At 44.3% G+C, this 27,139-nt stretch overlaps 1 protein-coding gene across 1 annotated transcript in view; it reads right to left on the bottom strand.

Annotated features, from left to right (window-relative positions):
* SLC7A6 (solute carrier family 7 member 6) overlaps positions 1-26,380 on the bottom strand; it is a 184,072-nt gene extending 157,692 nt beyond the window's left edge. The window contains exon 1 of the mRNA XM_075325669.1: positions 26,318-26,380. The gene's annotated coding sequence lies outside the window, so the exon portion shown is untranslated. The remainder of the gene's footprint in view (positions 1-26,317) is intronic.
* Between the last annotated feature and the right edge of the window lie 759 nt (positions 26,381-27,139).

Below are 27,139 nucleotides of genomic sequence, written 5' to 3'. Positions count from 1 at the left end.
CATGAAGCCCAATATGTCACGAAAAAACAATCTCAGAATCACCGGGATCCATTGAAGCGTTCCAGAGTTATAACCTTATAAAGTGACACTGGTCAAAATTGCAAAAAATGGCCTGGGCATTAAGTACAAATCTGGCTTCATCCTTAAGGGGTTAAGCGAAGACCGAGCCACAAGACTGGGTGTGGCAAAAGTTTCTTTAACAGCTTACGGCAAATGGACTAATGCTGTATGAGCTGGTGACCTATCTTATTCAATTTTTGTAGTTTTTATTTTTAAGACTCTGTTAAAAAAAAAAAAAAAAGTGTAAATGTTACCAACATGTTATGGTTAAATTATAAGAAAACGTTTAGCTTAGCCTATACTTTGTTGTCACACTCGGGGACGAGTGTGATTAACTAAGGGGGTATGTGGTGCCCCTGTGGGTTGGCACTACAGGGGAATACAGCACCTTAACAGCAAGGTGCAGTGCTCTTTGGTCACAGGTGAAAGAGAGAAGAAATGCAGAGTCTTATATTAGATTGAGTAACATTGGCTCAGCAGCCCCTTCATATTCCTGGGACTGTTTATATAGTAGGTCCATAGGGGGGTGGAGCCTAGCTGAGCGTGAGACGCGACGGGGTTGCCAGGACAACTGGGTGACAGTCAGTTAACAGTCAGTCAGTAAAGAGTGACAAGCAGAGACGAGAGTAAATTGATAACTGAAAGAGGGGCTAGAAATAACATAGGCCCGACGTCCTGAGCGAGGGTACCCCGAAAGAAAGGAAAGACAGGAAAAGAGGTAACCCAGACGGAAAGGGGACACTTTAGGTCTGGTGAGAGGCGGCTGAAGAGTTCAGGTCGACACCAGTATAACGAAACCGAGGAGGTTTGTCAGGTTTATCCCCAAACCATTGACCATTAACCTGGGATCTTAAATAAGAGGAGTCCCGGTACCCATCAAGAGTCGGACTACTAACCCCAAGCCGAGTCCACGACGCTGTTGCGGGATAGATAAAGAAATCGTGCAGCATCAGACCCCTGGGAAAACCAGTGACGAGACTAACGAGTGGGTTAAAGAGGGAGTCACAGAGCCCTCAGAGCAGGGACCGAGAAAGAGACATAGAAAGGTTACCTCACAGAGAGACCCTGTCATTAAATCTCCTCCAAAATTTGTGACCATTGGCCTTCTGGTAACCGAACGGTTTCTGCTGTGTCCTGTGCAAAACAAACCAGATGCCAGTAAAAAGGACTTGTTTAAGCTGATGTGGACTCGGTGTGTCGTCTCTCCGATGTTCGACAGGACCCTGCGACGTCAGAGAAGAAGGCAGCCATCACCGCTCGGTCGCTTCCCTCCTGGTCAGCGACCCGCCGCCCTGAGGTAAAATAACTCCAGCTGAGAGATCTTAAGCTGCCGACACCATCGCCTCAGAGGTCGGCCGCGGGCAGCGCTGGTGTATCCCGCTTACCAGACACCACAAGTGGAGTCACGTATATCCCCAAAATCATCCCTGTACCCCATTCCACAGCCGCAGAGTAAGCGCCCAGGGCACGAAGCCGGGACCGACCACCTGTGATAAACCCATCGAGAGTTAAGTATCCGTAGTTCCGGCACCAGAGTAACCCTCTATCGAAAGCCCTGATGGTCGACTCAGTATACTATACACAGTGCACGGATCTGTCTTTGCAGGGTTGCAGCCCCCTTCATATTTTGGAACTGGTGGGAGTTAAGACCACTGTGGATCATAACCTAATGCAATTTTCCGAGCAGTGCTGCTCAGCAAGACCGAAAAAAAAAAAGGCAATGGCCCTCACGTTCCATACTAGAGAAAGAGGAGGCCTGGCTCAACTGTACTCTCTTGGATCGCACGTTCCATACTGTCCATCACGTCCTTCTGCATATCACCACATGGGAATATCCCTTTACACAAAACACTCATGCGTCGAGCATGAATAGTAAGTAAAGGCTGGGGCCACACCAGTGTATATATTCTCCTTGCGAGAATCGGATCAATTATGTTAATAATACGCTGATCAGTCTCATCGGAGTGTCAGCTTAGGTGAAGAATAAAAATGTCTCCATCTTCTCCATTCTGAGTCTGTGGAAATCTGAGTGCACTCCCATGATTTCCATGCACCCATACACTTGAATGGGTACTCGCCATCCGATTTGCGTTGCCACTTGCAGCAAGCTGGCCTTTTTATCTTGGGAAAAAAAACGCTGCTTGGCATTTAGTATAACATTGGTCCAAGTACTTCCCGATAAAACATTGGATAGCACTCGTATGGGTTATACGTTAACGAGAGCGAGCCCTTAAAACAAAAAAAAAAAAAAAACAACACCTTTCATAGACCTCCAAAAAAACTAAGCGCTAGTAAGAAATCTCTGGATCAGGCCTTCTCCGCAAACCAGAGGTGCTTTCAGTCCCCCCATTTCTGGAGTTATTTCAATAGCTACAGGTTATCCTGCAGCAACAAATTCAGGGGACATTGATAAACAGACAGCAATAATCAATACAGGGAATTTCTTGGTAGGAAACCCCCTTTAAAAGGAGCTGGATTTAATATTATTGAAAAAAAAAAAATACATAGACTTCTCACCTGCTACTCCAGGGTTCCCCATTGGTCTTTGTCACCTTTGCTGCCATCACGTGGTAGATCTACTGCAGCCAATATCTGGTCTGAGACGTCTCCAGTCTTGGTCATGATGCAAGTGATTGATTTATGCAGTAAACAGACATCTGACTGGCAGTGATTGGGAGGCTCCACCGGTAACGTCTCACATATTTTTGTTTTATTTTATACGGTTTCCTACTATTTTTTTATTTTTAATACTTGTTTCAGCACCATATGTGACAAGTATCATGCCCCTGTCCTACTCATTAGAATAAATGGCCAGCCCGGTTATCATCGCTGCTCATCTTGATGCAGACGCCATTGGCTCCAGAGACCCTTTAACTACAATGCAAAAAGTTTCCCATCTCTGGTAATGTGAATATCAGCATAGGTGCAATGATGCAACGCTAGGCAGAGCCATGACAAGGGAATGATAGTTAAAGCCTGATTTATTATTGCATTTTTGTTTTTTTCTAGTTTTTGTTGTTTTTCATGTGCACATAATTCTTGGAATTTGTGCCTTTTCTATTTTACGTATTTGCCTGTGTTTTCTGATTTTATGCTCGCCATTGTTAAAGTATGGAGTTTTAAGAGGATTTATTAATTGCCACTTTTAAAAGAGTTGCTAAACTTTGGCAAAATGTACTCCACTTAAGCTGGGTTTACACACTGCAACATCGCAAAGGACATCGCTGTAACGTCACCGGTTTTGTGACGCAATAGCGACCTCCCTAAGTCTCTGTTAAGTCTCTGGTGAGCTGTCAAACAGGCAAACCTGGCCAACAACGCAACAGCGATCCGGACCTGCAGAGCGACCTAGCTGGTTGTTGGGGACGTTGATAAGCAGCCTTTTGAAAGGGAAGTTGCTAACAAAGTTGCTGCAAAGTCTTCACACACTGAAACTTCATGCTGCACAGCGGGAAACAAAGGACCTAGGAATGGTCCTGAACGATTTGTAGCGATCAGCAACTTCACAGCAGGGGCCGGGTCGCTGATAAGTTTCACACACTGCAACATCGCAAACAACATCGCTATTGCGTCACAAAACCGGTGACGTTACAGCGATGTCGTTTGAGATGTTGCAAGTGTGTAAACCCAGCTTTACCCTTGGAATGATTTTATGGAAGTCTAAAATATTTTGTTCAAATTTTGTGCCCATTTTAGGGGAACAGGTGACTTTTTGCACTCAAAAATTGTAATACAGGTTAAAGATTAAGAGCATTTTATATTTTGTGGAAAATTCACATAACTCTGCTCTGAATTTGGGTCAAAAAAAGCCAGCAATGAATATCACAAGACAAAAAAGAAAAGATACTTTAAAAAAAAAAAAAAATGCTAATGAAAAATCAGCCCCTGTTTATGATCGCTTGTGGTTTTTCTTGCGTCGCAATGGCTTTTAGGTCAACGATACCTATTGATAGCATTTTATGTAGACAACGCGTGAACAAACACATGTGGATATCAAAGTGAAACTGTTAGCGTTAGCCTTTTGGTATGCCATATGTCATGCGAGCGTGTGACTTTTTTCTTTCTTAGGAGCCATATGCAATGTGGCTTTTTTCTCAGCAGCCATTATTCTACAATCATTTACTGGATCATTTCCAGTGTTCTTTGCTAAAGAATGGTAATGTATCTGTAAAAATCAGACACCAAACAGATGGTCCATGTGACGTCCGTTTTTACTGAACATGCTAACCCCAACATGAATGTCAACAGTGTTGTGTGTGAAATAGCAGTTCTCATAAATAAAGCCCCACTGAGGATTTTACATTCAATATCCTCTTTTAACATGCATTATCCTGTATATATTCATATATATACTTATATGTACCCGCTGTAAAGCCTGTATCAGGTCTGAAAATTCATCAAAAAGTTGGTACAACTGAAGTCCACTGTTTTGTAGCATGGAATTCAATACATATATTTAAATCAGTGGTGAATTAGTATCAAACATACCACATGTGGAAAAGACTATTTCATTATTGGTATTCCCCTGACGAAGCCACACCCCCTAGTGGCGATACACGTGGTGTCCACCATGCTAACCCCCGTAATCTGTTTGTTTTTCCCCCCCATGCATTAGAATAGGGACCCTGTCTTCTTGCCAGTACCTATTTAGGTCTTGCTGCTGAGGTACATCTGGTAACTATACTGCTAGTATAACATGCTATTTTCCTTTGAGCTGTGATGAATGCTTGCTGGCATGGGTGTTCCCTCCCTGTATCACTAACAGGCTAGTCAGTTCACTCAGGGTTAAAGTGACTAGTGTCATGGGCCTGTGAGGTTTCTCTGTGTTTAACCCATTGGTGACTGGGTCAGGATCATTGGAGACTCTGATGTGGGAAATTGTACTATCTTATCCCTTCCCTCCCCTTGTGTATGTCACTGTCTACCTAGGCTGATGATCTGGACCCAATAGGTGATGATTCTCAAGGTCTAATTTGTTATCTGTTGAGATGCCTCACTAAACCTATGCTGACTTATATGTACCCGCTTTGTACTGTTGAGGGTCTGGCCAGCCTATGAAAGGTAAGGTTCAATAGCAAAAATGAAATGGTCTTTTCTTTGTGGTATGTTTGATACTAATTCACCACTGATTTAAATATATGTATTGAATTCCATGCTACAAAACAGTGGACTTCAGTTGTACCAACCTTTTGATACATTTTCAGACCTGATACAGGCTTTACAGTGACCAATACAGGATAATGCATGTTAAAAGAGGATATTGAATGGAAAATCCTCAGTGGGGCTTTATTATATATGAGAACTGCTATTTCACACATAACAGTGTTGACATTCATGTTGGGGTTAGCGTGTTCAGTAACCATACCCTATTTGGGCATTTGTTTTAAATGTTTTAATGTGTGTTTCCCTTTGTACATTAATTGTTGTGCTCTGTGTTTGATTGTCCCTTGAACCATTATTTTGTACACTTCTGATAATAAAGTTTTTTCAATTCTCTAAAAAAACCATTTCTTCTGGTGATCCCTATTGTGGCATACTCTCTTTGTTTGTCTATGACGTTGCTGTATGCCAGGAGATCCCGTAGGGTGGTGCTCTTCTCACATCTAGTCTTAACCAGGACCAAGAATGCAGGAGGAGCGGGATTGCCTGACAGTAGGCGGTATTACTTGGCAGCCGCTCATGCCAGAGTTTTGGACCTTTTGCATAACTCTGGATCTAAGCTTTGGGTTTGCCTGGCACAGGATATGTGCCCCTTATTATTACAGACCCTGCCGTGGACCTGGCCGCTCCTCACCAACCATGAGATTGAGATGTCCTATAGCAGTAAACAAACATTGAAAACGGTACACTCTATGTCATCGCGCAATCTCATGATCCAGCTTAGAGGGCCCCTTATGCCATTAACTGATAACCCAGAGTTTTTACCGGGAGCATCATCCAACAATTTTCTGGGATTAAACCAGGTGGCCCGAGGGGGGGGGGGGTCCCTCCTTCCACTCCTGGAGATGGTGGAGAACCGTAATTTCAAACTGTGGTTCCATTTTGAATAAGCCCAACTCAAACACTTCTTAACCTCCCAAGACACTGTCATGGCTCATTCTTCGCCCCAAACACCTTTTGAAAACCTTTGCACTGTGTCCTTTGATATGCGCCACGGAATATCAAGGGTGTATAAGCTTATGACGAGTGCAGTAGAGGTGTCACCTCCTCACTTCTGTAAAACATGGGAGACAGAGCTCAATCAAACGTTTCCTGGGAATCAATGGGAGCGTTGTTTCCGTCTGACCCACAGGTCCGTGGTTGCCACTAGGATGCAAGAAACCAGCTATAAAATACTTTCCAGGTGGTACAGGGTCCCAGTGTCCATTCATGCGTGGTGCCCCGAAATACCAGATACTTGCTGGCATTGTAGTACGCAGGGGGGCACCATGTCCCACATCTGGTGGTACTGCCCGAGCCTGTCGGTCTTTTGGAACAAAGTCCTAGCAGCCATACAGGAGGTCACCGGGATCGTAGTCCCTAGTCGCCCAGAGGCAGTTTTACTGTATATCTTTAACGTATTGGAAAGGGTCTATAAAAAAAAAATCCATTTTGGGCCACCTTCTTCAGGCCGCCAAGACAATGGTCCCACGGGGCTGGAAAGATTCTACCCCCCCTACGTTGGATGAGTGGGTAACGGAGGTGAATGTGATCCACCGCATGGAAACGGTGATGGCCCAGTCGCGAGGGCAGACTGTAGAGACGGCCACTAAATGGTTTCAGTGGGAATCATTCCTGTCCGGTAAAACATTTCTTGAACTAATCTAATCTCCGGAGTATGGGCACTCTGGCTCTTTCTCCTCCAGATAACATATACCACCCTTTCGACAAATCTTGGTCCAAAGGACAATGTATCAGTCCTGGTCGCTGCGTTCTGCTCTTTATCTCTTCTTTCTCTGAATTACCCTTTCTTCTTTGGATTCTGTGACTACCACTCGCCTTAACCTCTTCTTTTTGTTTTATTATTGTCTAAGGTTTTAAATGATTATCCATGTACTATATCAATCATCTACAGAATATTATGAAGTCTGCGAAGGTTTGGTGTCGCGTTGAATTTTGATTCGCATTAGGCTAAGTTCACACATCCTGTGTTTTCAATCCGTCAGGTCCGTCAGCAACGGATCAGTCATTTTCAAGATGTCAACTGATGCAACTGATGTGTTTTTCACAGGATTCCTTTCACAGGAATCCTGTGAAAAAACGGATCAGTTGCGTCCGTTACATCCGCTGTGCGTCCGTTTTTTGATGGATCAGTCATGATCAGTCTGTGTTTGGGACAGCCCAGTGGGCGTGCCAAGCATGCTGGGCATGCTCAGTAGAGCATGACGGAATCCTGCACTGGATTCCGTTGTAAGACGGATTACGACGGAATCCAGCACCATAGACATGCATTACAAGCTTGACGGATGGCGACGGATTCCTGTGCGGCGCGTTAATTTTGACGGCCCGAAAAACGTTACATTCTGCGTTGCTCCCCGCTCGGCGGTCAGTCAAAAACGACGGACCGCGACGCAGCGGATGCAACGCAGGGTCATCAGTCGCAATCCGTCGCTAATAGAAGTCTATGGGGAAATACAGGATTCCTGCAAAATATTTTGCAGGTTACCGTAATTCCCCAAGGCGACGGATTGTGACTGATGCAAAACACAGGATGTGTGAACTTAGCCTTATTTGTTACAGCATGGACCTATGTTCTCTTAATGTATTCTTTTGAAAATTCAATAAAACTTTAAATTGGAAAAAAAAAAAAAATCCCAGATCAACACTGCCTCATTGTTTAACAATGGACTGAGAGTAGTCCGATTTGTTATTGGATTGCACTAACCGACAGGCCTCTCTTCGGCTAAGTTCACATGTTGACTAACAAGAACGACATGAACTGCGACAAATGTTATTCAATGGAGTCAGTAAAAAAAAAAAATAAACTTCGACAGGTGAACTTAATGCATGCGTGTATGTAGAGAGGTCTGTCAGTCAAGGGGAGTAGATAAGGGAAAAGCTGCCGAGGGGATGCTGCTTGGATTAGCCATTATTCTAATACACGGCAGCGATTCAGAGAAATCAGACTTTTGAAACCCAGCCAGCAACTATGTGTCTAAGGCCCTGTGCGCACTAGAAAATGGAATTTTGTTACGAAAATTCCACACCCTCTGAAAGATTTCCACACCTGCGGTAAAAAAACGCAGCAAACCGCACCCGAAAACTGCATACGGCTTTGCCGCGGTATTTCTGTCGTATGTCCCTGCGTTATTTTGATAGCACAGGGAGATGCTCACCTGTCCCCGCTCCTGCTGTCCATGGTGCTGAAGTCTCCCGCGATGTGTCCCGTGCGGCTGTCTCCGGCGCTCTGCTACTTACGGGTCGGCCACGTCACCTCTTACCCATCTTCCCTGGAGCAGGAAATAGATGGTAGGTGACGTTGGGTCATATGGCCAGCGCTTGCGCAGAACGGTGGAGGCAGAGGGGAAAGCACGGGCACGAGATTATGGGCAGGTACTTGCCGATGACAATCTCAGCGCCGCCCATAATCTCTTGCCTGCGCAACACCTCACCAGCGGGTGCTCAGTGCTCAGTCCCGTGAGACTGGCACTGGGCATGCGCGGGGACCTCTGGAGCACTGGGTGGCGTCATCAGCTATGGAAAGGAGCGATGGGGGATGGCGTACAGCGGCAGGAGGGAGATTAACGGATGCCAGAAAGCCCGCCCCCGTGACTACAAAAAAAGATTGCCATACAAAAAGGTAAGACTTTATAAAGTCTTTATTTTGGTCTCACAGGGGGCACAATAACAATAGGAACCGTGCTAGAATGCAGCACAGGAGCTGCAGAGGAGGAATCTTTTAGGTTTAGCGCAAAATTTCTGCTGACAGGTTCCCTTTAATCATTTTTATAATACAATAATCAAGATATTTAGATAGAACATTAAATATATTTATTGGAATACAACTTTAGAACACAAAAAACTGTAATAAATTGTAAATATGTAATACAATATGTAATGAGATCTATACATACATTATATATATATATATATATATATATATATATATATATATATATATATATATATATATATATATATATATATATATATATATATATATATATATATATAGATCTCATTACATATTGTATTACATATTTACAATTTATTACAGTTTTTTGTGTTCTAAAGTTGTATTCCAATAAATATATTTAATGTTCTATCTAAATATCTTGATTATTGTATCATAAAAATGATTAAATGTCTGGTGTTCACATTCCACTACAATAAATATTTCACTTAAATATAAATATAAGCAATATACTAAATGTTATTATCCAGTATGTTTTTGTTGAAAACTGTTTTTTGCCACTTACATAGTGTATAATTATATTATATATATTCATTATAATATACATACATATATATCACAGTATTTTTCGCTTTATAAGACGCACCTGATTATAAGACGCACCCCCAAATTTGGTGAAAGAAAAGAGATTTTTTTTAATGTTAAATGGGGTCCATCTTATAATGCTAGTGTCCCTCTAACAAATCATATAGGGTATATGTCCCTCATAGCCCCCATCCTAAAATTAGCCCCCTTAATCTGGATATGGCCCCCTTATATTGAATATAGCCCCTTTGTGATGGCACACATTCCCCTGTGCTGCCTATGGCCCCCTATGGATTGCATACATTCCCCTGTGCTGCCTATGGTCCTCTATGGATTGCACATGTTCCCCTGTGCTGCCTATGGCCCCCTATGGATTGCATACATTCCCCTGTGCTGCCTATGGTCCCCTATGGATTGCACACATTCCCCTGTGTTAGCTATCGCCCCCATGCTGCTGCTCATGGCCCCTATAGATCGCACAAGTCCCCCTGTGTTAGATATCGCCCCCATAGTGCTGCCCATGGCCCCTATATAGATCGCACAAGTCCCCCTGTGTTAGATATCGCCCCCATAGTGCTGCCCATAGTAAAATAAAACAAACACTCTTTCCTTACCTCCTCCAGCGTTTATCTCCCTCCTGTCTGGCTCCGTGCTTCTGTTCTTCCACTTCCTGGTTCTCAGTGCGGTCATGTGATCGGCACAGCAGACTGAGATCTCTGCCTGCCTGATCACAGTGGAAACAGGGACACGGGGAGAAATGCTGGAGGGGGAAAGTAAAGCTTTTTTATTTTAGAATGAGCAGCAGCATGGGGGCCAAATCTAACACAGGGGGGGGGGGGGCATGTGCCATCACAGGGGGGCGCAGAGACATATAATATGCACCGCTCCCCAGCCCCTCACTGTGTGCGATTTCAGCACCACCGGAGATGGACAGCGGCTGTGCATATTATATGAGCAGGAGATCAAACGCTGCCGCCGCAGCTTCACCTGCCCCGAGCAGCGCCCCCACCTCCCCTGGACCTTGCAGTGTGTATGTATGTATGTATGTATGTATGTATGTATGTATGTATGTATGTATGTATGTATGTATGTATGTATGTATGTATTTTATACCCCCACGTATATTCGGCTTATAAGACGCACCCCCTACATATACATGCATATATTATATATATATATATATATATATATATATACACACATACACATACACATACACACATATACACATACACATACACACATCCAGTGCTGGCCAAAAGTATTGGCACCCCTGCAATTCTGTCAGATAATACGCAGTTTCTTCTTGACAATGGTTGTAATCACAAATTCTTTGGTATTATTAACTTAATTTATTTTGCTTGCAAAAAAAAAAAACAAAAAAAAAAACCACAAAATAGAATGAAGCAAAAATCAAATCATTGATCATGTCACACAAAACTCCAAAAATGGCCCGGACAAAAGTATTGGCACCCTTAGCCTAATACTTTGTTGCACAATCTTTAGCCAACATAACTGCGAACAACGGCTTCCTGTAACCATCAATGAGTTTCTTACAATGCTCTGCTGGAATTTTAGACCATTCTTGTTTTGAAAATTGCTCCAGGTCCCTGAGATTTGAAGGGTGCCTTCTCCAAACTGCCATTTTGCGCTCTCTCCACAAATGGTATATGGGATTCAGGTCTGCACTCATTGCTGGCCACTTTAGTAGTCTCCAGTGCTTTCTCTTAAACCATTTTCTAGTGCTTTTTGAAGTGTGTTTTTGGTCATTGTCCTGCTGGAAGACCCATGGTCTCTGAGGGAGACCCAGCTCTCTCACACTGGGCCCTACATTATGCTGCTAAATTTGTTGGTAGTCTTCAGACTTCATAATGCCATGCACACGGTCAAGCAGTCAAGTGCCAGAGGCAGCAAAGCAACCCCAAAATATCAGGGAACCTCCGCCATGTTTGACTGTAGGGACCGCGTTCTTTTCTTTGAATGCCTCTTTTATTTCCTGTAAACTATGTTGATGGCTTTTCCGAAAAACCTCTACTTTTGTCTCATCTCACCAGAGAACATTCTTGTAAAACGTTTTAGGCTTTCTCTTTTGGCAAACTCCAGCCTGGCTTTTTTATGTCTCGGGGTAAGAAGTGGGGTCTTCCTGGGTATCCTACCATACAGTCCCTTTCATTCAGATGCCGATGGATAGTACGGGTTGACACTGTTGTACCCTCGGACTGCAGGGCAGCTTGAGCTTGAACTTGTTTGGATGTTAGTCGAGGTTCTTTATAAACCATCCGCACAATCTTGCATTGAAATCTCTCCTAAATTTTTCTTTTCCTTCCACATCTAGGGAGGTTAGCCACAGTGCCATGGGCTTTAAACTTCTTGATGACACTGCGCACCGTAGACACAGGAACTTTCAGGTCTTTAGAGATGGACTTTTAGCCTTGAGATTGCTCATGCTTCCTCACAATTTGAATTCTCAAGTCCTCAGACAGTTCTTTGGTCTTCTTTCTTTTCTCCATGCTCAATGTGGTACACACAAGTACACAGGACAGAGGACAGAGATCGAGTCACCTTTAAACCTTTAATACATGTCAACTGGCTGCAAGTGTGAATTAGTTATTGCCAACACCTGTTAGGTGTCACAGGTAAGTTACAGGTGCTGGTAATTACACAAATTAGAGAAGCATCACATGATTTTTCAAACAGTGCCAATACTTTTGTCCACCCCCTTTTTTATGTTTGGTGTTGAATTATATCCAATTTGCTTTATGACAATTTTTTTTTTTTTTTTCATTGAAGACAAATTAAATGAAGATAATAATACCAAAGAATTTGTGATTGCAATCATTTTCAAGAAGAAACTGAGTATTATCTGACAGAATTGCAGGGGTGCCAATACTTTTGGCCAGCACTGTATATATTCATAATAATATATATATATATATATATATATATATATTATATATATATATACACACACACACACACACACACACACACACACACACACACACACACACACACACACACACACCGTATTTTTCGGACCATAAGACGCACTTTTTTCCCCCAAATGTTGGGGGAAAGTTGGGGGTGCGTCTTATGGTCTGACTATAGGCCTGCGGCCGGGAACGAGGGTGCTGCGGTGGAGCGGGTCATCGGGGGCACGAGCAGGCAGCAGCGCCTGCCGTGACCACGTGGGCCCGCTCATTACATATGCACGCCCATCCTCCCGCCCATCTCTCAGCGCAGAAGCCGGGCCTGGCGCTGACAGGTGGGCGGGAGGACGAGCGGGGATGCGCGCATAGTAAAGAGCCGGTCCGCATGATCACCCCTGGCAATTACAGCCTGGAGTGATCATGTGCGGCTGTATTCACTGCCCCCCGCGCGGCGGCATCATCAGCGCGGGGTGCAGTGAATCAGTACACTCACCCGTCCCCGTGTGTGGAGTCGTCCCCCTGCAGCACGCGATGTCTTCCTGTCTGTGCCGGTCAGCTGATCGGCACAGACAAGAAGAGATCGCGATGCTGCAGGGGAACGGCTCCACACACACAGGTCAGCGGCGCAGAGAGGAAGATGATCGGTGCTGCAGGGAGTGAGGAAAAGGTGAGTATAAACGTTTGGTTTTTTTTTCTCTGTGCTATAGGATACAGGCCATATACCAGGATGGTATACGAGCACGATGGGGGCATATAGCAGGATGGAAGTATATGAGCAGGATGGATGGGGAGTATATGAACAGGATGGGGGCATATGAACAGGATGGGGGCATATGAACAGGATGGGGGCATATGAACAGGATGGGGGCATATGAACACGATGGGGGCATATGAACACGATGGGGGCATATAGCAGGATGGGAGTATATGAGCAGGATGGATGGGGGGTATATGAACAGGATGGGGATATATGAACAGGATGGGGGGTATATGAACAGGATGGGGATATATGAACAGGATGGGGGTTTATGAACAGGATGGGGGTATATGAACAGGATGGGAGTATATGAGCACGATGGGGGCATATAGCAGGATGGAAGTATATGAGCAGGATGGATGGGGGGGGGTATATGAACAGGATGGGGGTATATGAACAGGATGGGGGTATATGAACAGGATGGGGGTATATGAACAGGATGGGGGTATATGAACAGGATGGGGGTATATGAACAGGATGGGAGTATATGAACAGGATGGGAGTATATGAACAGGATGGGAGTATATGAACAGGATGGGAGTATATGAACAGGATGGAAGTATATGAGCAGGATGGATGGGGGGTATATGAACAGGATGGGGGTATATGAACAGGATGGGGGTATATGAGCAGGATGGGGGTATATGAGCAGGATGGGGGTATATGAGCAGGATGGGAGTATATGAGCAGGATGGATGGGGGGTATATCAATAGGATGGGCGTATATGAACAGGATGAGGGAATATGAGCAGGATGCTGGTATATGAGCAGGATGGGGGTTTATAGCAGGATCATATACAAGGCAGGAGGATCATTACCAGGATGGGGTACCTTAGTAGAAAATTTGGGGACATTACCCCCATAACAATGTCAGCAGCAAATCCTCGCCCCATAACAGTGTGTCATGACCACATTTTTTTGCTTAAAGTTTTATTTTCCTATTTTCCTCGTCTAAAACCAGGGTGCGTCTTATAGTCCGGTGCGTCTTATAGTCCGAAAAATACGGTACATATATACACACACATACATACATACATACACACTAGCTTTAGTACCTGGCGTTGCCCAGGATAGTAACTGTCTCTGTCTCTCTCCCAGTCTCTGTCTGTGTGTCGCTTAGGTATATAGAGTAGAATCTGGCTCACACTTGTAGTAGGTGCCTCCGAGAAAAAGAGTAAATATGTTGAAGGTGAACTCGGGCACTCAAAAAATCATGAAGAACAAGGGAACGTTGATAGTTTTGATTCAGCTTTTATTCATGCAAAGGTATGCGAAAATTATGACATTTTGGCCATACAGTCAGGCCTTTATCAAATATTCTAGAAGGTGGCCCGATTCTAACGCATCGGGTACTCTAGAATGTATTGTGTAGTTAATGTATGATTTTGTTTATATATATATATATATATTTATATTTATGTTGTTGTGTGTTTGTGTGTAGTTACCAAGTGTTTGTGTAGGGTGCTGTAAATTTTCTGGGTGTTGTCTGGGTGGGGTTGTGTGAGGGTGGTGTTGTTTGTGTGTTGCGTTGTGTGTTGCATTGTTTGTGGAGCGCTGTGTGTCTGTAGCGTTGTGTGTGTGGTGCTGTGTGTGTTGCGCGGTTTGTGTGGGTGTGTGGTGTGCGTGTGTGTGTTTTGGGGGAGGTATGTTTTGTGCAATGTGTGTGTTGCGCGGTATGTGCATATATTTGTGTGTTCCGCGGTGTTTGTGTGTGTGCAGCATTGTCTGTGTGTGTGTGTGTGTGGGAGTGTCTGTGTAGGGCGGTGTTTGTGGTTCCCAGTGTGTGTGTGGTGTGTTGTGTGATGTGTGTGTTTTGGGGGGAGGTGTGCACCCCCCATGCTGCACCCCCCCTCGTGCTCCATCCCCCATGCTGCGAACCCCTCAGAGAGGAGTATAATGGGAGGAGTATAATGGGAAGAGTAGTCCTGGGGAAAGAGGAGTATAATGGGAGGAGCTGTCCTGGGGGGGGGGGATCTGTACAGGTGCCAAACGTGTGTGTGGGGCGTGGCCTAGCGGCCAGCGCGTGTGGGGGGCGTGGCCTAGCGGGCCGCGCGTGCGGGGGCGTGGCCTAGCGGGCCGCGCGTGCGGGGGGCATGGCCTAGCGGGCCGCGCGTGCGGGGGGCATGGCCTAGCGGGCCGCGCGTGCGGGGGCGTGGCCTAGCGGGCCGCGCGTGCGGGGGGCGTGGCCTAGCCAATCGGTTAATCCATGCGGGGAGCGGGGCCAGCGGCCAATCCCACGGTTGTCACTGTAACGACACAATTTTGGAGCAAGACAGACAGACAGACAGACAGACAGACAGACAGACAGACAGACAGACAGACAGACAGACAGACAGACAGACAGACAGACAGACAGACAGACAGACAGACAGACAGACAGACAGACAGACAGACAGACAGACAGACAGACAGACAGACATATATAGATGGTCAAAAAGGCTATATGAGACACTAGGATGGTGAATAAAGCATTCACACGTGTTGAAACTGAACTTAGTTATCTACCTTTGCTAGTATATGTAAAGTGAAACCTATTATGGCCACAATGTTCATTTGAATGTTATGTGCGGCCCCATCGGGTGCCGATCAGGAAGATCAATATCATATAATGAAATGACAAGACTCCAAAAAAACACCTGGAACTTATTTCACTACTATAGATGATAAGGGGTATCAAGACGCTGTGTGTATATCCATCTATGGGGATCTGGTAGGGTATGCAGTGGTGATTCCCGTGGGGGGGGGGAAAAGAAGCCGTGCCGTGGGATAAGACCATAGATGGATATACACACAGGGTCTTGATACACCTTATCTATAGTAGTGAAATAAGTTCCAGGTGTTTTTTTGAGTCTTCTCATTTCATTACATGATATTGATCTTCCTGATCGGCACCCGATGGGGCCACACAACATTCAAATGAACATTGTGTCCATAAGAGGTTTACTTTACATATACTAGCAAAGGTAGATAACTAAGTTCAGTTTCAACACGTTTGAACGCTTTATTCACCATCCTAGTGTCTCATATACCCTTTTTGACCATATATTTGATAAAGGCCTGACTGTATGGCCGAAACATCATAATTTTTCAATACCTTTGCATGAATAAAAGCTGAATCAAAACTATCAACATTTCCTTGTTCTTCAAGAATTTTTGTCTGTGTGACGCTGTCTGTCTGTCTCGCTGTCTGTCTCTTTCCTTGTCTGTCTCTTTCCTTGTCTGTCTGTTTCTCTCTGTCTGTATTTGCATCAGTCTGTCTCAATCTCTGTATGTGTCTGTCTCTCCCTGTCTCTTTGCCCGTCTGTCTCTCTCTCTCTCTTTCCCGCTCTGTCTCTCTCTATCCGTCTCACCACCGACATCTTTTTAGCTCACACATAAACTTGTTATACTAACAGTTTATTTTGCTCCTATAGCAACCACTGACCGTTGCTATTTATTTATAGCCAGCAGCTCCCACTTCCATTCAGTTTAATGGCTTCACTATTTTTGTAGAGTAACTGGAAAGCACAGGGTTAAATTTTCCCGCCCAAACATAGTCTATGACGTTCCCTGAGTCATATGGAGTGTCTGTGCAAAATTTCGTGATTGTAAATGCGACGGTGCGGATTCCTTTAGCGGACATACACACACACACACACACACACACACACACACACACACACTCTGAGCGTGATATAGATTATATATAACACTATGTAAGTGGCAAAAAACAGTTTTCAACAAAACCATACTAAATAACATTTGTGCAGTCTATGAATTTGTTGTAAGAAATAGATTTGCCTCCATCAGATCCTCCTTGCAGATGACCTCAAATCTGACCTAATAATTTTAAGGCTAGAGAATAACCTCTCTACAGTAACTTGGGTTGGAGGCAAAGCCGTAACCACATGGGCAACATCTCTAACAATTTCCGGGTGTAAAGGAATTGCCTTATGCACAATCAGTTTTGATGAACAGTTGAATTTTTCTATTTTACTGTAAACTGGTCAATATGCTGCTATAGGAGACGGAGTGAAATCTTTTTCCTTGCGGCAACGCTTTGTCTGCTCCATGTCATCCAAATACTTGTCAAAGTTAAACTCCTCATCTGATGAGGATGAAGATATGGCAGCAGTAGCACTGTCAGGCCCCAAGTCCTCTTGCTCCTGGCAGTCCTGTAGCCGCTCATCCTAACTGCTACCTCACTCAAAGCTTCTTTTCCTTTAGTAAGCTGTTGATCATCAAGCAGTATATGATGACTTGGGTCCACATAAACAGCTGCCAGAAGAATTTTATTTTCCAATAGCTGTCTCTCTCTCCGTTTCATTGAAACAGAAATGCCATCTGCAATTAAACCTCCTCTTTGGGACAGGCAAAATAGCAAGTTCTTCCACTCCCTTATGAAAATGCCAGGAGTTAAATCCTCAGCTTGTAATTTTTTAGTCACGGTAAATGGGTGATTAAGAAATTCCTTCAATTCAGCCACCTGTGTCCATTGACCTTCATTTAAGGTTACTTGAGGGCTCACCATATCTATAAGAAACGATTTTAGTTCAAGCATTCGCTCAGTCATTAAATAAGTTCTGCCTCACCGAGTGGCTTGATAAACAATTGCCCCTTTCCCAGCACGTCTCTTCAAGATGGAATCAATTTTAGGGGTTCTGGCGGCAATAACCAACTTCCTTACTTTTCTAATCAGATTTCCAGCATGTTCGCCCAGTTTCACACAGCCGGCTTTTCGTCAGTTTGGCGGATGTGGCGCACGCCAGTACAGTACGATACAGTACAGTGGCAGCGCCACAACTTCCGGGTCACATTCTCCAGTCACATGAAAGCATGTGACCGTCGTTTGTCGCGCTGCCACTGTACTGTATACAATGTACTGGAGTGCGCCGCATCCGCCAAACCGGCAAAAAGCCGGATGTGTGAAAACGGGGTCCCTCTTGCAGACTCTCTCTTATTGCCACCTGCAGTGTGTGCACACAACACAGCGCATGTGATGAATATGAAAGTGTTTTGAAGCAGCTTCAACAAGATCATCTAATCCTAAAGTATCATTTTGCTGTTCTTCTGTTGTAATATCTGTTTGTTCCTCAGTTACATGAACAGCACTGTGGCATCTCACACATACTAAATCCTAAATTTTCTTCTAGCTGTTGTTCATTACTCTCATTCATCAGTCTAATTGTACTTATGTTTGAAGCATTGTTCGTTACAATGGCAAGAACCTGTTCTTTTTTGAGTTCATAATCTTGCAGAACTTTTTCCACTAAGGCCTGGAGAAACTGGCTGGTGTGATGAGCTTTACTATCTTTTACTGCTAGTGTCTTGCTAACAATTTCTCTCTTGTCACAAACATATCGAACATTGATGGCAAAATAATTCAGTGAAATGCAGCGACTCTGGCATCCAGCAAAAGCAATGGGTTTCAAGATAGGACGCTCAGACACATCGTTTTGTGAGGATCCTCACAAAGAATGAGCATGTCAGTTTGTGTGGTGTTTTTCTAATCTGCTTTTGCTATTGAAAGCATTATTAATGAGCTCAAAAACCTTTCAGATGATGCGTTTTTTTAAAAAGCTGATCTACTTTTGCAGCTGAAAAACGTATCCTCAAAAAACGCAGCAAAAACGCTGTGTGAATGTAGCCTTAGATCTCCTGATAGAACAGACATTTTATAGGACATTTCATAAGTTTCGCAAATTCCTATGAAAAAATTTATCACACTCTGCATTGCACTACTGTCCCCAATTTATTATATATTTTAGGAGTCGGAGTCGGTGCATTTTAGCCGACTCCGACTCCACCAAAATGAGCTCCGACTCAGACTCCACAGCCCTGGTGGGACCTCGTGGGGATTACGTTGGACCTGGTGGGCTGTTATTGGTGGGGTTAATAAAGTGGTGAAAGAAGGGACTTTATTGTCTTTTATTTCAAATAAAGGATTTTTGGGGTGTTTGTGTTCATTTACTTTCACTTACAGTTTAGTAATGAGGGGAGTGTCTCATAGACACCTGCCATTACTAAATTAGGACTTAGTGGCAGCTATGGGCTGCTGCCATTAACTCCTTATTACCCAGATTGCCACCGCACCAGGGCAATTCAGGATGAGGCGGGAAAAGTCCCGGGACTGTGGCATCTAATGGATGCGACAATTCCGGGCAGCTGCTGGCTGATATTTTTAGGCTGTGGGGTTCCCCATAACGTGCGGCTCCCCAGCCTGAGAATACCAGCCCCTAGCTGTGAGGCTTTATACTGGCTGGTTATCAAAATTGGGGGGACCGCACGCCGTTTTTTTTTAAATTTATTTTACTGCACGATATAGACCTGCCCCCCAGCGACTGAGATTGGTTGCAGTGTGACAGCTGTCACTCAGCGTGGGGACGTGTCTGCCTGCAACCAATCATAGGCGCCATTGAGCAGGGAAGGCATGAATATGTTATGAGACTAATGAGCGGCAGCTCTGGAAGATGAAAGAGCTGCCGCGGGAACAGTGTGACAGCCGCCCGGTGATCGGTGAGTATGAAGCGCTTGCTCCTACCCCTTTGCGCCAGATTGTGTTCCCCATAAACTTTATATGGGGAGCAGCATCTGGCCAGATAACTGGGATTAATCCTCCGCCAACCCAGAGTCAGTGGTTGATTGATCTGCAAGCCCTCCAAACCGCAGGTACCTACGGAAATTAAGTGACATGTACATTAATTCCGCAGCGGAAATTCCGCAGCTAAATCCGCAGGGACAAAAAAAAAAAAATGCAGTGTGCGCACAGCATTTTTTCTTTTAAATGTTTTTATTAATTTAACACAAGTAATATCAATATAACCAGACATGTTATGAAAATATACATTGCTGATTTTAGTAAACCACACGTTAATATTCTAGGTTATAGAATGTTACTTTTAAATTTAACCACTACATACTAAACTACTATAACAATGAAATACTTCAACTTTTAATCTGTCTTCTTTACTCGGAGTGGTAATCACCAAATTACAACATATCGATCATTCATAACCACAAGGATATTTTAGAAATGTAAATTATTAAATATATAACTGGAAAGAAAAAAAAAAGTTTAAATAGAGTTGTTTATCATTAGGTTATTCGCACACAGCATTTTTTAACCCCCATAGATTTTGCTGGAGAAGGACTGCAGAAATGTTATAAACATTTTCTGCAGCATTCATTCAGCGAATTCCGTGGGTAAATCCACAACGTGTGCACAGGGCCTAAAGCATGCACGCATGCAATAATGAAATTAGTCTCTAATTCACACTGCATATGGTTTGGACAGCACAAATCAGGTTGTCAATAATCTAACCATATATGTGACTCAGAAACTTATAATACAGGTACAGTGCCTTGCAAAAGTTTGGACGGAGCAAGTGTATGGAAGAAGGTGCTGTGGTCAGAGGAGACCAAAATTGAACATTTTGACCACCAAGGTAAACGCAATGTCTGGCGTCAACCAACAGAGCGCCTCACCCCAAGAACACCATCCCCACAGAGAAACATGGTGGTGGCAGCATCATGAAGTAAGTGGTTTTCAGCAGTAGGGACAGGGAAAATGGTCTGAGTCAAGGTGCGAAATACAGGGATATTCTTGAACAAAGCCTGTTTTAGTCTGTGATTGGGACAGAGGATCACCATCCAACAAGACAATATCTCAAAGCACACTGCTAAAGTAACACTCGAGTGGTGTAAGGGAAAATGTGTAGAAGTATTAAAGCTGCCAAGTTAAAGCCCAGACCGTAATCCAATTTAGAATCTGTGGTCAGACTTGAAGATTGCTGTTCACCAGAGAAAACATATCTACCTTGGAAGGAGCTGGTGCAGGTTTGCCTTGAGGAATGGGCAAAAATCCCAGTGGAAACTCAGAGACTTATCCAAAGCAACTTGCAGCTGTAATTGCCACAAAAGGAGGGTCTACAAAGTACTGTCTTTAGGGGGATGAATAGTTATGCACACTGAAGTTTTCAGGGGTTTTTTTTGTCCTATTTGTTTGCTTCACAATAAATTGAAAACCAAATGATTACAGCTGTAGGCAGGTTCTTTACATGAACTGATGCAAACCCTGAAAAAAAGAGTGAAATTCCAGCTTCTGAGGTAGCAAAACACCAAAAATACCAAGGGGGTGAATACTTTTGCAAAGCACAGTTTAGTTATTGTAGCTCCTCATAAATCTGCTATGCAATGTTTCTAAAACAACGATTACTGTTCACACTTCTGTACTATAATCATGGTATTACTACCGTATGTATGTACATGTATGTATCGTATGTACAGATCTTAAAGCGGTTTTCTCAAGTTCATAAACGGGTAACATTGCAAAGTGTTTGTACAAACAAGCAGTCCGATCTTCAGGAGCGCACAGTCTCTGGTAAAGCAGGAGCTGAGGACCAGGCGCAGGGAGTTCCTGACGCTGCATCTTAAGAAACCCCCTGTAAGATTTGTTGCCAGCACTTTAAAGCCGTGCATTGTATTACAACAGACTAGGCAGGGTTTCATTTAACACGGTCATGACAAGAGTCACAGCTTGCCGAGATTCGAGGGACCTGTTTTAACATGGTAACAGGAGTGCAGGCTGGTCAGCACATTACATCAATGGGGAGAACGTTCTCCGCCTTTTACAACACAAACCATTGTGAAGACGAGAGCGATGGTTGTATATTTTCATCGCTATTGTTATAATAAAATACACACATGAAACGGCACATGCTGCATCCAGTATCTCCAAAACATTATTCTGGAACATGTCCTTGTTTATGAACAAGACAAATTACATAGTACCACACCCTGCACTGATCTTAAGGCAGTATCTGTGTCAGTCAGGACGCCACATCATAAGAAGCTAAAGGGTTCTTCCCATTGATATACATGGATGTTGTTAGGTGGAGCTTGTAAATACAATCACTTTTTGCCATTCACGGCTTATTAAAATTTTGCTTCCTTCTTGAGACATTAGAAGGGTTGTCAAAGTTTAACACAAAACACTGCAGTCCCTCTGTGTGACTGCATACTTCTGAATCCTCAGAGCATGCACAATGCGCACTGTCAGGATTCTGGTGCTGGGAGGGGATAGTTATGTGACCACAAGAAGAGATTTGCATATTCCCGGCCACATTCTGACTAGACGTGTGGATTTCGCTCAATTCACTATCAATGATTGAGGCAATGTACGTCTAGTTGGAATGTGTCATAACCGCCAGCTTCTGAAGAATCTTGACAGTGTGCACCATGTGGATTCGCAAGTTTGTGGTTACAGAGTGACTGCAGACCAACCCCCTTAATATTTTTCATCTGTTTACAGCTCGTTACCTCAGAGAGCGACTACCGCTGCAGTCAGTGCTGATGCTGGCCAGGATTAGGAGGTAACACACTTTACTAATGTGATCCAGGCCAGCTCCTAAACAGTGCTTCCAAGCTGAATAGAAAGGCGCTTCAAAGCACTCCTCAAGCATTGTTGTTTGGCAGCAGTGGTCTCCAAGGCAAATAGCGGTAAATTAAAGTGGTAATATGTCAAGAACAAATCAAAATTTTAATAAGTAATAAATTGCAAACATAATTGCAAAGTTGCTTGTATTTAAAAGCACTTCCCGATTATCTCTATTCATGGAGCTGGGAAGTAAGCATCAATGATAAAGCATATACTTTTATAACAGGCATCTCTAGTAAAAGTTCTTCATCTCATGTAATAGGCCACAACCTGCAAGTTTCTCACATCAATGGTAAATGACAGTGTCTGCTCAGAAAGCAGTGTCCTGACAGCCTACTATGATCTGTATAATCAGACCAGATGAGCCGCCTTCTGTCCCCACTCACATGGTTCATCTGCAGTGATGAGCGGACCCAGACTGTAAAAGTTCGGATCTGAACAGTTTCAATGGTGCCCGAGATTCTGGGTGTTCGATCTGGATTCAGCACTCAAAAAAATAAAAAAAAATAAAATAAACGAAATATAAAGAAAATAGGAATAAAGCGAGCACTTCATACTTACCAAGGCTCCGTCGCAGCTGTACACTGCTCCTGCGGCCTCTCCTTCACTTCCTGGGCCACTGATCATTGCTCATGCATATTACTTTCCCCACCCACCGGCCGGCCTGGAGTCTGTGATTGGTTGCAGTCATACGTGCCCCCAGCCTGTCAAGCCTGCAACTAATCTCAGGTGTTTGTACCTCCCTGATATATTCCATAGGGTGTGCTCACATGAGCTGTATGACTTGCATGAGTATCGGATCGCATCACCTGGCACGGCTGCACAATCTCAGGACAGGAGCATCTCAGCTGCATAGAAATACATGCAGCCGACCCACTAATGTCAGGGGACTGTGCGGCCGTGCCGGGGTGAAGCAATGCGAGACTCGTGCAAATCATACAGCTCATGTGAGCGCACCCATATACTGAGTGTATAACTGCAGGAGCTGGCACCGCTGATCTCAGGGGTCTGTACCTCCCTGGTATGTTCTAATAATCTTTATTAGTTCATATAGCCTCTAAAAATTGATCACAAAAGTTCCAAATATATCCCAAAATAGTACCAATACAAATAAACTTGTAATGTAGCTCCAGAAGCAGGGACTAGGTGAAACTCTAAGCAGATGGGTAAGGAATTGGCTAAAACATAGGAAACAAAGAGTAGTCATAAATGGAACATTCTCTAAATGGGCCATAGTCAGCAGTGGGGTGCCGCAGGGATCTGTTCTGGGACCAATTCTTTTTAATCTCTTTATTAATGACCTTGAGGATGGGATTGATAGTACAGTGTCAGTCTTTGCTGATGACACCAAACTATGTAGGATATTAAAACTGACCTTGATAGTACGATATTACAAAAAGATCTGGATAAGATGTCAGAATGGGCAGATACTTGGTAAATGAGATTTAAAGTTGATAAATGTAAAGTAATGCACCTAGGACGGAGTAATCCTATAGCTGCGTATACATTAAATGGAAGTAAACTCGGGACTACAGAACAGGAGAAGGACTTGGGTATTCTTATTACAAATAAGCTGAGCAGCAGCACTCAATGTCAAGCAGCAGCTGCAAAAGCAAACAAGATTCTAGGGTGTATAAAAAGAGAGATTAGATCCCGTGATCCCAACGTATTGTTACCCCTCTATAAATCACTTGTAAGGCCACATCTGGAATATGGGATCCAGTTTTGGGCTCCACATTTTAAAAAGGACATTCAGAAGTTAGAGTCAGTTCAAAGGCGGGCAACTAGACTACTACAAGGAATGGAAGGACTCACATGTGATGACAGGTTGAAAAAGTTAGATATGTTTAGCTTAGAAAAAAGACGTCTCAGAGGAGATCTCATTTATATGTAGAAATACATGTGTGGTCAATATAAAGGACTGGCACATGACTTATTTCTTACGAAGACACTACTAAGGACCAGGGGGCACTCACTGCGAGTGGAAGAAAAGCGATTCCGATAGCTAAATAGGAAAGGGTTCTTTACAGTTAGAGCAGTCAGACTGTGGAATACACTACCACAAGAGGTAGTAATGGCAGACACTATACAAACTTTTAAAATAGGGCTGGATGATTTTCTCAGTACACACAACATTGTGACATTACTGACAAAATGTAGAATTGGTGGAGGAAGGGTAAACTAGATGGACCTAGGTCTTTTTTCAACCTATGTAACTATGCATTATGGCTCTTATGAAGGTCAGGTTCCAATGTATGGAGTGGGCACAAGGTAAAGATAACAGTGGGCACCTGCAGTGATGAGTTACAGGGGGTGGATTTTTTCATACATGAAGATGTCAGTTTGCTCCCTGCGATCAAGAAACTAAATCCATGATTGTATCAAATACAAATAAAAAAAAAAACAACAAAACACAGGTAGTACCCAATGTCCTTCTTCAACCCACCTACAGGAGGATAGAAAACTGGGGCACGGTCATCCAGAGGCAGATCCTGGTCTGTATCATGTGAGGAGGGTCATGTGCTCCAGGGGTGGACGGGGCCGACCACCTCCAGAACAGCATGCGTCACACATTTGGGCTGCTTCTGTACAGATCGCAGCGTTATCCGATGCCCCACATTTAACTTTGTGCCCCTTATTTCCCTTGTGAGCGGGCCCTCACCCTCCTGGAAGGGTTGAAATGTGTTAAAGGGAACCTCTCACCAGATTTTTCCCTTATAAGCTGCGGCCACCACCACTGAGCCCCTATATACAGCATTCTAGAATAATGTGTATAAGAGCCTCGGTTGCTCTGTATAACCTAAAAATCACCTTTATAATACTCACCTATCCAGTCCGATGGGTGCTGCTGATCAGCGCCTCATCCATCTTGTGCGATCACCGGCCTTCTTCCCAGCCCAGTATGGATGACGCGTCCTACGTCATTCACACAAGCCGCCATTGTGCTCCTGCACAGGCGCACTTCTATCTGCCATGCTGAGGGCAGATCATAGTATTATAGAGCGCATGCATGGGTGGTCTTTGACCTTTCCTCACGCCTGCGCATTACAGTACTTCTCTATGCCTTGTTGAGGGCAGAGTAAAGTGCACCTGTGCCGGAGCGCAATCCCGTCCAGTGTGTGGATAGGGTTCAGAAGGAGGATGGCGATCGCAGCAGAGGAGGCGAGCAGTGACGCCATCGGACTGGACCGCAGGGGAGTATAATAACGAGTTTTTTTACGTTATACAGAGCAATCTGGGCTCTTATACACAGTATTCTGTAATGCTGTATACGTATAAGAGCTCAGTGGTGGTGGCCGCAGTTTACAAGGGAATAATCTGGGAACAGGTTCCCTTTAAACTTCTCTTGTTTATAACGTTCCATCTAAATTGTACAGCGCTGCGGAATATGTTGGCGCTATCGAAATAGCACTTCTTGCACAGGGGCCTCTTCTGTGTCTATACCTCATTAGACTTTTGGACCCCTGTATCTGAGCCCACAGCCCTACACTCAGCCATTCTTCCCTAGATCCTCCGAGTCATCCTGCAGCGGTCACAGGCTGAAGCCGACAGTGTCGCAATCCCGGCATGGGATAAACAGGCAGCAGCCTCCGGTCCCCGACCACCCTCCTCCTCACTTTGTCCTCCACACCGCTGCTCCCTGCAGCCCCCGGCCGGTCCCGCACCCCACAGCTGCAGGGCTGCTCACTGGGCAGGTGGTGTGTGGGCTGTGCATATTGTGTGCTCCGCTCACTTACCGTCCCCGGCCGGCTCCTCTCTCCTCCGTCCTCCTCTGTCCTCCCTTCTCCTTGTCTGCGGACGCCCCTCCCCTTCTGCCAGCAGCACGTGACCCGAGCCCTTGTGCTGCCACCCGGGGAGGTAAATACCGGCTCGTACATTGCGGTGCGGACTGCTCCGGGCCCTGTACACACAATGCGGCTGTAGCGTTACAGATTCCTCCTGCACACAATGCACACTGATAGGCTTCCAAATATTAACCCCTTCAGCCTAGGGCTATTATCCTTTTTTGTTTTTTCCTCCCCTTCTTCATAGAGGGATAACTTTTTGATTTTTCCGTCAATATGATGGTTTGTTTTTTGTGACAGGACTTGTACTTTTGAACGACACCATTAATTCTTCCCCATATTGTACTAGAAAAGGTGAAAAAATCCAAGTGCGGGGAAACTGCAAAAAAGAAGTGCAATTCAACAATTGTTTGGGTTTTTTCTTTTTTTTCATTATTTACCGCGTTCATTATATCGTAAAACTGACATGTCAGCATGACTCCCCAAACCAGTACGAGGTCGTAGATATCAAACGTGTATAATATAATATGTAATAATATTTATTCATTTATATAGCGCTGTTAATTCCACAGCGCTTTACATACATATAGTTTTACTAGCCAACATTGAGGTCCTGCCCAGTGTAGTGCACCTGCGCAGGACCTCAATGCCGGCTAGTGTGGATGACGTAGTGTGTCGCCCAGGGCTATGGGGTACTCAATCCCGGGCCGTATATGAACGGGAATGCTGTGTCACGGTTGTGTAACAGCCGATGCCCGGTTTCGTGACCCTGGG

This window comes from Anomaloglossus baeobatrachus, chromosome 10 (assembly GCF_048569485.1).
Source record: "Anomaloglossus baeobatrachus isolate aAnoBae1 chromosome 10, aAnoBae1.hap1, whole genome shotgun sequence".
Taxonomy (NCBI): Eukaryota; Metazoa; Chordata; class Amphibia; order Anura; family Aromobatidae; genus Anomaloglossus; species Anomaloglossus baeobatrachus.
This window is presented reverse-complemented; position numbering and strand designations above follow the sequence as displayed.